We start from the raw sequence: 12,288 nt of genomic DNA, 5'->3' as shown, positions 1-12,288 counted from the left end.
CCAAACAAAATATATTCTGGGAGCTCCCATATTGGAAGGATAACTTAGTTTGTCATTGTTTAGATGTGATGCATGTGAAAAAAAAAAATATTTAACAATATCATAAATACTGTAATGGACACTGATCAAACTAAAGATAATGTATAGACAAGGCAAGATTTAGAAGAATATTGTAGGCATCCAGAATTGAGGTTAAAATAACTTGCAGATGGTCGATGGTCAAAGCCAAAGGCAAGTTACACTTTGACGTTACCACAAAGACAAATTGTGTGTAAGTGGATGAAGGACTTAAAAATGCCTGACAGTTATGCTTTAAACCTCGGTCGTTGTGTGAATGTTGAACAAGGAAGATTTTTTGGGATGAAAAGTCATGATTGCCACATATTCATGGAGTGTCTTCTACCTGCTGCATTTAGGGAACTACCAGACTATGTTTGGAAGCCATTGACTGAGTTAAGTGAGTACTTTAGAGACCTGTGTTCACCTACTCTTAGGGTTGAAGATCTATTAGTTATAGAGAAAAATATTCCTGTGATTTTGTGCAAATTAGAGAGAATACTTCCCCTTGGTTTCTTTGACTCCATGGAGCACTTGTTCATACACTTAGCATATGAAGCACGTGTATATGGACCAGTATAATACAGGTGGATGTATCCGTTTGAACGAGAAATTGGAGGGTTCAAAAGGACTATGAAAAATAGAGCTCAAGTGGAAGAATCCATATGCTAGACATATATATCAAAGGAGACATCAAATTTTTGCACATACTATTTTGAACCTCATGTTCAATCCAGGAGAACTCAGGTTAGTCGAAATGATGATGGGGGAGAAAGTAGTAATGGGCCAACTCTATCTATATTCAACCAACCAGGTCATGTATCTGGGAATTGCGAAGAATGATGGATCTTAGGAGATGAATCAATGGCCGCACACTTGCACATCTTATTAAATTGTGATGAAGTTCAACCATTCATAACGTAAGTGACTTATGATTGCTTTAATGACTTTTTCTGATTATGGTGATTCAAATCTAATTAATGATGTTGCAATGTTTACAGATATTTTGAACAATTATATGGTCACGAATCCCTTAATCAATTTTCATCATGGTTCAAAAGTTATGTACGTTATGAAATTTTCCTAACATTTTAGTTTATCAACTTTTGAATATTATTTTGTATTCAATCAATTGACATATTTACTGGTATATATAGGTGCGTGATCCTAGTAATGGTATCATAGATCTTAACCTATATAACTTGTCCAGAGGTCTAAAAAATAAAGCATATTGTTGGCCAATTTACTTTGTTAATGGATATAAATTCCAAACCATTGAATCATGTAAAGGGAGAAAAACAGATAACATTGGAGTTAGTGTGAGAGGAAATTCTAGTGATGGTGACTGTGATTGGTATGGAAAACTTCATAAACTAGTTGAGCTTGAATATTCTGGTGAAACCATAAAAAGGATTGTCTTATTCAAGTGTGAATGGTTTGATCCAACACGCCCAACAGGGACACGTAAACATAACCATTACAATATAATTGAGATTAACCATACCAAAAGATTTAGAGGTTTTGACCCTTTCATCATTGCACAAAATGCAAGACAAGTATATTTCTTATCTTACCTTGAAAAATGTAATAAAAGTTGGAGGATTGTAACAAAAACTAAACCAAGGGGTCGAATTGAAAGTGATGAAATAGATCATGAAGATGCATATCAAATTGATGACTCAATCCCTGCACGTGTAGTAATAGACACTGTTGTCCCTCCAATTTTATCTTTTTCTTTGAATAAAATTGAAATAATTGACCCTCCTACCCAAGTTTTAAGAAATAATGAATTGGATGACATGACTGAAGATGAGGAGGAAGGATTTATGGATGAACTTTCATCGACTGATGATGAAGGTAGTCTTGAACTATTAGAGTAAATGAGGTAAATTAAGTAGGTTTGTCAATTTACTATGTTTCCATGATTATTTATATTGAGTTATCACAAATATTAATTATATTTTATAGCGATTATAGTATTTGTCACTAAACATATATTATATTTGATTCAGATATGGCAGGTAAAGGTAAGAAGGGTGTTACTTAGCATCCTGATTGTGGCAACACTTCTTAACCCAGGGCTCCCACTTCGACCTCCACACCAGCTATAGTGCAGACTTCTGAGATAAGGGGACAGAAGCAAATTATCATGATGCACAATCCAGGGTATATTGCTCCTCTCCCTCCAGTACAACGAGTTTCACACTCTGCACTGGCTACTACACGGGCCAAATAGTCACCTACTACATAGGGCACAACAGAGGAATCCACTACTGTCCCAGCTGTAAGTGGGCAACAGTCATCACAGACCCAGGCATCATCGAGATTGTTACAAACTTTGAGATGGGATGGGTCTACTTGGTAAGTTTCCTTTAAAATATGCCAAACATTGCATATTTTATGTGAATGTTTAGTCCTGATGTTTTATTTTATTGTGTTATCAGTTGGATACCACCACAGAAATGTCTCCACCAGGTCACAGATACGATTAAGAAGAAGTTTGATGCGCCTTACACAAGTTTTACAAAGGTGCCGAAGGATACAAAGATGGAATAGTTTAAAGATTGGAAGGTAATAATAGTATATTAATTTTAACTAAGTGTAATTACATATGACTGTTTGTACCTCCTCTAATAAAATTGTGTTTTTCTAGAGCAACTTCTCCATTCTCCCCCAGGACGAAAAGATGATTTTCAAGGCCTGGAAGAGTCGCATTGCAAAGCGACTAAGACAGATGTACACTGAGGCTCGTCAGGACCATTCTACTGCTGATTGGATAACACCAAACTTTTTTTATGCCTTGCAGGAGTATTGGGGTACGAATGACTTTAAAAATCTCTCCGTAAAGAACAAGATAAACAGGACATCTAATAAGGGGGGCCACTGCATACTAGTGGGTCTACGACTTTAGCTGGCACTAAGGCGAATTTGGTATGTAATTTTAAAATTCAGTTTACTTTATCTATAATTTCATATTTGAGACTGTGATTTATTTCGAATTGCAGGAGAAGTCGTTGAAGAGGCTACCTACGACTGGAGAGTTGTTTAAGGAGACACACACTCGCAGGCAGGACAAAAACCTGTGGGTTAATACACGATCTCAGGCCACATATGTAAATCATTAATATATTGATACTATATGTTATTATTAGTGATTTATTAAATAGTTCTCCAAACTAATATGTAATTATCTGAACTGAACTATAAGATGATTATGTTTAAAGGCTTAAGAAGACATCTTCTCAAGATCCAGAGTCAGTAGATGAGGATGCTATGTGGTCACAGACAGTGGGTGACCTTTATAAAGGTCACATTTATGGCATGGGGGGCCGCTTTGCAAACTCCATGTCCCCTGCATTTGTTACTGGAGATGTCCCTTCTCTTGCACCTAAGGAAATGGAGGATATGGTCCGCACTCAGGTCCATGCCCTCAATAAAGAACTCCAGAAGCAGAATGAGGAGATGTGGAAGAGTGAGGAAAGTGCATTGAAGAAAAAGTGGGCAAAGAAAATGGAGAAGAAGATAAAGAAGAAAGTGACATTAGGAATGTAAAGGGAGGTGCAGCAGCAGATGAAGTAACAACATATGCAGTTGCATACTTATTTTGAGCTCATGAGAGCAAGCAGCTCCACACCTCTTCCTCCTCTTCCACTAGCTCCAACACCACCGATTTTTACCTCCATGTATCATTCCTCTTCCGACTTCTTGTCTACTGATGATGATGCTCCTTCGGATGATGATCATACAGATTATTATGATAAAGACTTGTATTTTATTTTTAAATGTATTTATTTAGATGCTTTTGCTTCCCTTGTAATAACATTTAAATTTTATATTTTATAAATCATTTTTAAATGTTTAGATGCTCAATTTATAGTTATTATTATGTTTATAAATTGTGATAATCAGGAACAGTAAAAAATAACTATTTATATAAACAAAAAATACAAATAAAATAAAATATATCACAAACGAATTACAGATGAATTTTTTCGTCTGTGACTTACAGATGGATTTTTCTGTCTGTAAATTATAGACATATTTTTTCATTTGTAAATTACAGACAGATTTTTTTGTCTGTAATTCTTTACCAACAACGATATTATAGACAGTTTATGTTCGTCTTTAAATTTATCTGTAATTTCAAAAACTATCTGTAATAATTTAAAAATTCGTTTGTATATACAGAATTTTTACTATTGGGATGAGTAAGCAAATAATTTTAAGAATTTAAAAATAAAATTAAGGAAAAAAGTTTAAGTTAATTTTTTTAGATCGTTAAAATCAAACATTTTAAGAATTTAAAATATTTTAATAATCTTTCAGATTATCATACTTTATCATTAGTTCTTAAAATTATTATATATAATATCAGGTTATATAATTAATTATACATAGTATGATATGTTAATATTTTATTATTATTTTTTAATGATAGATAATTTTAAAAACTAACTTAATGCGATAAAATATAATTTTAAAGACCATCAGAAGCATTTTAAATTTTCAAGATCTAACATTCTTGACTCTATCCATCTCAAAACTAATTTATGGTGCATTCCGAAGAGAAAGATCTTGTAAGGATATGTGTGTTGGGTAAACAAAACATTTTAACAAGCAAACAAAGTTGATACGTAAGGATAACTTATCTAGATCAAAATGATTATTTTATCATAATTCATGCAATGTTTAATTTATTTTGTGATCTTAAGGTCAATAAGTATAGAAAATATAATAAAAAAATAATTTATTATTTTATTGTTTACAAAAATAAAAATTAATTTTAATTTTATTGTAAAAAGAAAATATAATTATATTAATTTTTAATATATTTTATGCAATAATAGATAAATATTAACATTTTTTTACCTCTTTGACTTTCTCTTCACTCAAGGAGAACCTTTTTATTTATTACCTTGACATGGTTTTTTTTTTTTCTCTTTATTCTTTCTCAACCAAATAATAAAAGTACACAATATCTTTTGCTTATTTAATTGACTTCACCTATTATCCTTGCATTAATTTTTATCCGAATGAAACCAAACAAAGTTTTGGTGTGACCGTGAAGGAGCCATATCAACCATGTACGGAAGGATGAACTGGGAAGGACCACCCTCTATGTTGCACTTCAGTGGGCATTTACAATGGAAGTTCATAGTTAAGACTTGGATTTATCATTTGGATCAGAAATCTGGTCCTGGCGTAACCAAAAAGCTCAGAAACTATAAGTAGATGACAAATTGGACACGAAATGAAGACATGCACATTGAAGTTCTTTTTGGCTTAGTTGCTTTCCAAGTATAAGCATAGTTATCCCTTGTGGGAAACAGGGTTGCTTTTCGAGTTTTTGTACCTTCCCATGTGTGACTTTAAAGACAGTCCCCAACCCATCCCTTTCCTTCTAAAGTTGTTTAGCCCATACTCATGTGGACATTTTCACTTAATGTTTCGCCAATTATAGAAAAACTATACATTGGCGTTTCAGGAATTTTGTCAATTTATCAACAAATTGACCGTTTAAAGTATAAATTCATAACCTTACAACCACCAACTGGTTTTGTAAGTTGTATTTATGCGAATGCAACTTGAGACAAATAAGCAATTTTTTGGAGTTCGTTTTAACTAAATTTAAAATAGCTTTAGGTTGTATTTGACAGTCAAAATTACTATAATTTATATATTTAAATAATAAGAAAAAATAATTTTAAAAAATTATAGAATTTTAATTAGATTATTTTTATGTCAAGTATAATTTTTTAAAAAATAATTTTTTTTAAAATTTAATTTTTTTCTATTTTATTTAATTTTTTTATTTTCATCAAAAAAATTTCATATTAAACTCTCCGTAAACGTATCTCATTATTATTTTTGTATTTTCTAAAAAATTATTTTTTTCGTCCAAAAATATAATTTAAAGATAAACTTGTTTTAATTTGATAGAAATTATCTTTTAAAAAGCATAAGAAATAAATTCAAACTCAAATACATTTAAATTCATTCACATTTTATTATCTTATTTATCTCTTGTTAATCTCACAACGTAAAATATATGCATGTTCAGAAGAAGCCTTACTTTAGTTTTCAATAACAAGCACTATAGAAAGAACACAAGTTTAAGTTATATATTAATTCTTTAAGTTAAATTTATTTTTTAATTAGTTTCATAATATAATTTTTTTAAAGCAAATCTCTTCAAATCTTAATTGTACACCATATTAACTCCTTTAAATTTTAGTGCTCATTTAGAGAGAACACAAGTTTATTTAAGTCAATCAATAAATAAATTAAAAATTAGTACATTTTTGTTGTATGTTATATAATTTTATTAAATTAAAATAATTTGTAAACAAAAAATTTAAATATATATTACAAATATTTTAATTATTAATAATATTTATCTAATTATGTTAATTAATATTGAATTAAAAGATAAAAGTTTTAATGTTAAAAAAATAAATTATAAGTTTAAATTAAGATGAATTAGAAAAACTAACATTTAAAATTTTTTTCGTTTAATATAATTTTTTAAAATATCATTATTATTTAAGAATTTAGAACGTAAAAAATATATATGAAGGTAAATATTCCTTTAATTGGTTAGCAAAATAAAAGAAAAAAAAATTGCGTTTTAATTTGATATAAAATTTCATAAAAATATGTCACAAAATGAAAATAGTTAATTGGAATAGAAAGAAAGTTGTAAAATATAATATTTTATTATAAATAATATAAAAATAGGTAGGTAATTTGATAGGTTTTGAATATAGTATATGTGTTTTCATACCATGCGTTTTTTAAAATGCGATTTCTTTTAACATTTTTATGAGTTAATAAGACATAAATATTATTATAAATAAACAAAACATTCATGGAAATATATAATATAAAATGATGAGAAAAATTATTCATTTAAATAAAAAATAATACAACAAAGTACAAAATTATCATGGAATAATATATCTAAAGCATTATATCTATTTATATTAAAAAGTGATAAATTTAAAATACATAATTAGGTATAAATGATTAAATTTAAAATTACAAAATCAATTTTAAAAACAATATTTTTTAAATTTATATAAAATTTGTATTTTTAAAAGGTCACCTCGTGACCTTTACAAATGTCATGTTATTTTACTTTACTTTTTATTTCTTCTAATTAAATTAAACTTCTTAAACTTATTATAATTATTCGTCAATTGATGTTTTACTTATCTTATTTTAATTTTATATTAATGATATTTTTAATCTACTGTTTATTTTTAGAAAGACGAATAATATCATTTTCGAAAGATAATACCGTTCAAGTTAAAAATATTATGTAAAACTATAACTTTTAATAAAGATATTTTGAAAAATTAGATAATTAGCTCCTAAGCTAACTATCCATTAATAACTGTGTCTAACTTTGTAATTGTTTTTTTAAAAATTAAACTTAACTTCTTTTTTAAAAAATTATTAATATAATATTGGTTGGGTTGTTTTTTATTTATTGCATTTTATTATTTTTTTAAGATAAAGTGTCACTGTTTCGTTTCTCTCTCTTTAATATTGTGAATTTTATTTTAATAAATTTATTAAAGAAGCATATGAACATTCTTATTATAGTTAAAAAATAAACTAAGAAATGATAATTAATAATTTAAGAATAACGATTGAAAATTATATAAAATACTATTAATACATATTTAGCGAATTTTATAACATATTTTTTACATAATTAAAGGGTTACTTGGAAGAACCTTAATAAATTTATAGAAAGAAAGGGTGATGGGATGGCAGAAAATAAGAACCTTGCTCAAAAGGAGTGGACCATTAACCTCTATGATGTTTAATGTGAAGCAAACCGAGTAACCGACACATTAACCACTAGGCCTCGTTTGGACATTAATACCGGTTTTAATTGCTTACTTTTTAGCCATCCACTGTGGGATAACTTATCTGTGTCTTCCTTGCCCTGTGATTAGTTTAGTTCCTTCTTTTGTTGGGGCTTAGGCCCTGTTTATCATCTAAAAAATGTATTAATATTTTGTATATTATTTGTTCTTTTACCAGACTAAAGTAAATAATTTTATTATCTTTGTTTTTTATTTTTCATTTATTCTATTTTTTAGTTCTAATTTTAAATACAAATATTTTTAAGAGTTAGTTTAAATGAAAACATTTTTACGTGGGGTTTCTCTTCCTTATTATTGTACATAACTTTTCATGTATTAATAATTTATTTTTCATATAAATTTTAATTTAAAATTAATATTTTATAATTTTTACTCTTAAAAGGTATATTACTTTAATTTGGGTTTATTTAATATAATAAAATTTTCATTATTAATAAATAAAATATTTATATATATTAAATTTATTTTTTTAATATTAAAAATTTAAACTTTAATTTATTTTAAAATTTATAATAGTTTAATAATACCCTACAATACACGAAAAGAACTTACCAGTTGTTCTAACGATAACATTATTTTCTATTTACTTTTATTAAAGTTTCATTCTAAAATATGCTATCATAAGTTTTTAATTTATTATTCACAAATTTTTTAATATATTGAAATTATCAATTGTTAATGAAATGATTAGTTAATAATATAGCTAAAAAATTAAGTAATCTAATAATGTCCATGATAATTCGTGATTTAAATAATTTGTTTTATTTTTTTAATGAAAAATCAATTTTTTTCAAAAAATAAATTTAATATTTTTTTAATATGTTATTTTTAACTTAAAAAAAACAAGAATCTAAAAGTCATTTTTTTAATTATTTAGAAAAAATGTTTTGAGCTTCTCTATAAAAATATAGTTATTATTTAATTTTAAATAAAAATATTTTTTATAATTATAATCAAACAAACAAGTTATATTTTTCATAAAATATCCAAAATATAAATCACTTTAATATATATATATATATATATATATATATATATATTCTATCAATAAAAAGTAAAAAAAAAAAAAAGGCGATAGCCTAAAAATTTGTTCTTAAATTTAAATTAGTCTTCTTATGCTTGCTCACAGCTTTTTTTTTTTTCTGGTATATTCAGTAATCTTTTATATATATATATATATATATATATATATATATATCAGACGTTTTGCGTTAATTTATATTTTCCAATATGTTATTGATTTCCTTAAGATTTTGAAAACATGCACAATTTTTTTTTAATGATTTAACAATTTAAATTGACACTACTACATCATTGATTAAACTCAAACATTATGGTTTATGAAAATAAAACAAAATGTTATTCGCAATCAAAGATATTCTAAGTTTGTATAAAATGTTTTTAAAATATTTTTTAAAATCTATATAAAGTTGTTCTGGAAACGGGTCGATATTGTAACGCAGTATTTTCAATAATGCATCTGCATCACTAGCTACAACAATTTAATACAAATATTAGTTACACCACTCAAATTAAAACGCGTTTTTTTTATTAATGTTTTCACCAATAAAGAAATAAAAATGCATTTACTAACTACTTAATGTACTTAATACTCTCTCTTCGTTGACCAGTGAAATAGAAAAAAAAATTGAATTTTGACTTTATTCTTTATGATTTAAAATGATTAATTTTAATCTTTAATTACTAATAAAAAATATGTAACTAACTTAAATATTATCACGGATTAATTCTAATGTTATGTATCACTTTCTTTCAAGACAACTTATCGATAAAAATAACTAAACTGATAATTTTAAAAATATAAGAATTAAAATAAAATAAAATATTTTATAAAGATCAACATTTAGTTTGTTTTAAATAACTAAAAATATATTTAAATTAAAAAATAAAAAAAATATTATTTAAATGATTAACAAGAAAAAATATATAAATTTTTATAATAGAATTAATTTATTAAAAATATACTTTATAATCTGTTTTTAATTTTAATACATTATATGTTATATTACAAATTATTTAACATTAAAATAAAACAAACAAACAAACAGATGACTCATGATTTTCTTCCTCAGTCCCAACTAATTTGTTTATTTCTTTTCTTTCTCCACATCTAAGCACACCAAATATCATTTTCTTTTATAATTTATCTTCTCCTTTATTTTCTTCTCCCCAATCAACCGAAGTATAAAGTTTCTTCTCCTAAATTTAATTTTTCGGTAAATTTATAAAAACAGTTAGTACCATGCTACAAATATCTTTAATAACTTTCTATTATCTTCTACTCGTTTTTGAAAATGAGCAATATTTGTTCTTTTCCATTTTCTCTTTCACATCATTGAACATTCTATCACGTGAAAATAATGTTGAAAGAGCATATAGAAAAATGATATAAAACAAATTTTTTTTATTTTTGAAAATAAATTATTCTTGTAAAAAGATAGACTTTTTTTATATGGCTAATATGTTTGGTACAATTTAAATCAAGAACATCTGATTTTAAATTTTTTTTTTTCTGAAATATAAAAACTAAACACACTACGGATAATTCGTACGTGTTACTATTTTAACATCGTAAAATAAGTTCCCACAGCACAAGGTATTGTTATTTGATAAAATCTAATGAACGATGATGCATTGAATGGGGTGAAAGAGATTTATCAACGGCAAATGAGGTGAGATAGAGGGGGGACTAAAGAAAGTGTCGTTGTTTAAAATTTGATGATATATCTGACATTTTCAGGGCCAAGAAAGAGTTACTTTTCAAAATTTCGTTCTTTCCAAAGTTAAAGAATTCATAGAGAAACGCCAAGGGGCACCCTTTGTGGGGACACCCGAAGGATCACACTGCAGAGAAAAGCCAAACATGGATCAGTAAAACTGCTTTCCCTATTAGACGTTGCTGAACCACACTATCCTCATTTCGCTTTCAATGTCCTCTGCAATTAATTTTTCATATCTGTAAAATTATTATTTGTATATAATATAGTTTGCTGGTGTGTATTATTAGTGCAGCAAATGCTATCTCTGTAACCACATTATATGGCTATTGTGACCTCCACGTCTTGATTATGCTCTGCGACTTCTGTCAAATGGTTTCACTGTTACATATATACAAAACAAGGAAAAACAAAATACATTTTAATTTCTTGTATTGGTAGGTCAACTTCACACATCATTAGGTGAGAGTTAAGATTAGTCACAAATTCCACTCTCAACTTGACTTCCGATTTAAGTATTTGAATAGGCCCTGCTATTATGTCATTTGATTATTTCTTTTGGGCAAGTTTTGTCAATTGATTAGTATTTAGTGGAAAACTTTATAGACTTACCTAAAAAGATACCATTTCTATTTATTTTTTTAGTAAATGTGTAACTACCACTTAAATTTAACATTCAATTCATCGGTACTTTGAAGATATATATATTTTATTCCTTAAAATTCTTACCTTTTTTTTGTATAATAAGGTCGATTTTTATGACCTTAATTAGTAAAACATTTTTGTTATGATTATATGTTCTGTTTGAGACATTGTCCCTTATATTCAGTTTTTCTCCTTTTTTTTCTTTTGAAGTTCGATTTCTCCATCGTTCTTTGGTTTCTTTTGAATAGTGGGGCGAGTGTCATTCTATTAAAATTATAGTCCTTGATAACTTCCTCTCTTTGTTTTCATGCATTTCTTTTAATAACTCGCTTATACTTGTTAAATTAACTTATTAAGACGCTAAAAAAATATCACGAGTATTTTCTAATATTAGTAAATCATTAAAAAATTTAGTATGCAGGAAAATGTGATAAATTTGCTCATCACATCTTGGTGTGTGAGTCGAATCGAATCTAAATTAAATTAGATAAAAAATAATAAAAATTATTAAAAGATTCAATTACTACAATATTATATTTATGTTAACAAAGTAAAAAAAAAAAAAAGGAACTTTACAAACATAAAACAAAAACTTTTAATTATAAAAGTTTACATGAATTGACTTGATTGATAGAAGATCATTTTATAAAAAATTATAAGTATATCATCATATTTAGTGTAAGTAAAAATATTGAGTATTAATTAAAGAGAAATAAAATATTATTTTTAATTGAATAACTCATTAACAAGAAAAAAATATTGATTTGTATGGAAGTTCAAAAGACATGATCAGTTACAAAACAAAACAAAAAAAGAATAATAGCATGCATAAATACCACTTCATTTTCAATAATAAAGACTCAAAATTTATAGCATAAAATAATTTATTTCTTTTATGACATACTTTTTTTTGTTTGTTTTTTTTTTTATGTTGTTATTTTCTTTTTTAA

Source organism: Abrus precatorius, unplaced genomic scaffold, assembly GCF_003935025.1.
Source record: "Abrus precatorius isolate BTA unplaced genomic scaffold, Abrus_2018 Scaffold7, whole genome shotgun sequence".
In the NCBI taxonomy this organism is placed as follows: domain Eukaryota; kingdom Viridiplantae; phylum Streptophyta; class Magnoliopsida; order Fabales; family Fabaceae; genus Abrus; species Abrus precatorius.
Note: the sequence above shows the minus strand (reverse complement) of the source record.